Consider the following 3738-nt stretch of genomic DNA (forward strand, 5'->3'; position numbering starts at 1 on the left):
TTTTGTATAATCTTGTCATTTTTTTTTCAGCGCATAGGGACATTATCACTTTGTGTTATGCGCTATATAAGCACTGTCAATTATCATTATTATTATTAGGTCTCTTAAAATCATGTGGCTGTATGTGATCACAATGGTTAGATTAACGTTTACAGAGTAAAGTTGACGAGGATCGGAATCTAACAAAACTGACACACTCTATACTGTTACTACACAATTTTATACACGTAGTCTTTTTGCTGTGTTTTTTTTCCTTCATGAGGATGTGAAATGCACTACGAGTATACAAAGTGATGCGCGCACATGAACCCTGACCTAATTATCTCTGGAAAGACGAAGAAAGAAGAAGAAGAAGAAGAAGAAGAAGAAGAAGAAGAAGAAGAAGAAGAAACTAGAAAAGCACTCCGTCGGTAGAGCGTGTGTGTGTGTGTGTGTGTGTGTGTGCCATGTGCAGGGGAATGGTCATGGAGGGGGCATCCATGGGTTTTATAGACCCCTTTTTATGGGACAGACGAAGTCATGGTGTTAAAGGACAAGTTCACCTTCATAAACATAAGGATTGAGAGAATGTAGCAATATTAGTAGAACACATCATTGAAAGTTTGAGGAAAATCGGACAATCCGTTCAAAAGTTATGAATTTTTGAAGTTTTTGTGCAGTAACCGCTGGATGAGAAGACTACTGCAGTGTGTGAATAACTTAGATGTCACATGCGTACAACAATATAAGGAAAATATAAAGAGAATTTCACAAAATTTCATCTTATGAAAAAAGTTCACATTCCCCCGACTCGTTACCGACAAATGTTATGGGTAATATTATTCCCCCTGCCTTTAGAAAGAGCCAAGTCAAGTGCTCTTTTATTATGTGAAAAAAGTGAAAATATGTTGAATTTTCTTTATATTTTCTTTATACTGTTGTACGCATGACTCGCAAGCTGTAGTAGTCTCCTCATCCAGCGGTTCAAACACAAAAATTTTAAAAATTCATAACTTTTGCATCGATTGTCCAATTTTCCTCAAACTTTCACTGATGTGTTCTACTAACATTGTTGCATTCTCTCAATCCTTTTGTTTATGAAGGTGAACTTGTCCTTTAATAATGTGTGATGCGTTTTACAATAGACGTATACTATGGGTTAACAAAATTATATCACGTTACCACTCACTCTAGTATTTTTAGAACTTATTGAAAACAGATATGTGCCCAGTTTGAGAGAAGTTCTGGAGTCCCATATTATTCCTCGTTCTTCGTTGTCCAGTATCTGTCTGAGTGCATTTCCTCAAATTCTGTTATTTCTGTGTATTGTGTTATTGTTGTTGTTGTCGTCGTTATGTTTTTTGTGGCCGATTGCATATCTTCCTTTCCGTTCAATTTTCCTGGCACACCTGGCCCCATAGTGTCTGTGCCACAAATGTGATATGTTATATATAGTTTATACGTTTGCATCCTAAAATCCTAGTAAGTATTGTTCATAGTATCAACATCATTATATCAATGAGTAAAATGTACAATAGTATATAGAAGAATTTAAAATGAATATGTCTTATTGGTATAACAAATTGGTGCTGTTGTTGTTTTGTTCCAGTGTTTCACGTTTTACAAGCGTGGCTTTTTTAGTGGAACACTGTTTTCCATCATTGTGATTATTTACTATTTTTGTTGCCATGACAAAGTGCATTGTTTCTTTTTTACGACATCATTCGTGTATAATATACTTTATATTGTATTGAAAAAATCCTTTATCAGACGAGTGTAAGAGAAATGAAAAAAAAATTGTATCACTTTGGATTATGTCAACTTTTTCTTTTCTTTTCTTTTCTTTGTGATGATGGAAATAAATAAACTATTGAATTGAATATTGAATTGAATTGAAAAGGTGATAAAATACAACTTTTGATAACGAGTATTTTTGAATTTTTATGGCATTTATGGCCTCAAAGAAAGAAGCTCGAGAAACTCTTTGGAGACAAATAAGCACATAGAATAGATAGGCGCCTATGTAAAAATAGATATGTTCATTATTTCCTCAGTAAATAAAACACCAACAATTTGAATTACAATTTTCTATTTTCCCCTGAGGAAAAGAAAAGAAAACAAGTAAAACTATAATCTACAAAATGACATCCATGCCCTCCTAAAGATGTTGGCAAAAATGTAGCATAAACCCATGCATTCGCGATTCACCCCTCCCCTTCTTTTATTCATTTGCAAGCAAGCATAGGTTTAAAAAAGATGTGTAAAACACTACAATGAGACAAGAAGAAAATGAAGAGTTTGTTCGCAAAAACCGATAAGTCCAATTTTGAAGATTTTGAAGTACGGTCTCTGTCATAAAGTACAAAATAATACCTTTTAAATGATATATTGGTCACTACATATAAAGGTACCTTTTTGAAGTTATGGTCAAAAGAAGCAACAATTTTCTTATGATTATCTTTGTTTTTCTTGACCTTTAATCGCGGCAAATATCTCCATTTGGCAAATATGGACTTATCGGTTTTTGCAAACAAACTCTTCAAATATATGTGTGATTTGTAACTTTGACATGAAGAATGGCTGGTAAATTTGTGAGAGTGTGGACGCGAATTATTTTCATAAGTTATGTTTTACACAAACATCATGGCCTGCAAGTTAGGTAAAAGGGGTGGAACTTGGTGTTGGTATATTTTCGAGCAAGATTTGATATAGACCTATAATTGTAACAAAAATTCAAATGTTAGATGAAGAAGAAAACATAGTAGGCCTAATGGAGATGTTGCTATTTATGTTGTGATTATTTGTGATGGCCTCATCGAGTTCTAAAAACAAGATCGTTAGATAAAATCACTGTAATATTTGGATTTTTTGTTAATAGCCCGTTACCTACCGACTGAACAGTGGCGGATCCAGGGCAGGGGGTGGCGCACCAGGTGCACGCCCCCTCCTATGTTTTTTTTGTTTTGTTTTGTTTTTAAAGAAATCAAAAATCAAAATGAGGAGGCTGCACTGGGTACCCCCGATACGATCCTTGTCAACCAAAGTGTAGTGGGACAACTTCAATCAATGGATATTGATACTTAAAGTTGCTTTGAATGAATGTTGAAAAGAAAGTATTTTTTGGTTAGGGATTTTGATAATAAAATTCGTAATGTAATGGAGGAATAACGTTAAAAAGAGAATGAGGGGTTAGTAGTGTGAAATTAGTAAACAAAAAAAAAAAGAGGTGTGTATAATTATGGATTGTGAAAAATGTATCAGAGTGTATCAAAAATAATGTATTAAATTGATGTTAAGTTTCGGTATAAATTTTATTTCCATTGATGAGAATAATTATGAAATTGATGTAAAGAGTTTTTTATAAATTTGTTTGAACATTTTGTTTTCCATTGATGAAGAATAAGATATTCTTTAAAACAAAACAAGAAGAGATCAAAAGCTGATGAAACCTAGCGAAAGTGGCACCAGAAATCCCCCCCCCCCCTTACTACAGAATTCCTAGATCTGCCCTGGATGATTATTAACCCTTTGCTTGTTCAGTGTACGAGCAGAGTGGAACGTCCTGCTGGCTGGGATCAGTGCACAGAACTAAGTATCTGTCAAAGAGATTTTCCCCATTTTTATCAGTTTTGTATACACCCTGTAGTTGTAGTTGGGGAGGAGAAAAATCTCTTTGGTATCTGTGGATGTCGTATGCCGTATTTATGTTATATGCTGCCATCAACGACGAACGTCTTAAATCATGTCTGGTCGTGTTAT

Source organism: Diadema antillarum, unplaced genomic scaffold (genome assembly GCF_040938485.1).
Source record: "Diadema antillarum isolate AM-2024a unplaced genomic scaffold, OU_Dant_1.0 seq00002107_RagTag, whole genome shotgun sequence".
Taxonomy (NCBI): Eukaryota; Metazoa; Echinodermata; class Echinoidea; order Diadematoida; family Diadematidae; genus Diadema; species Diadema antillarum.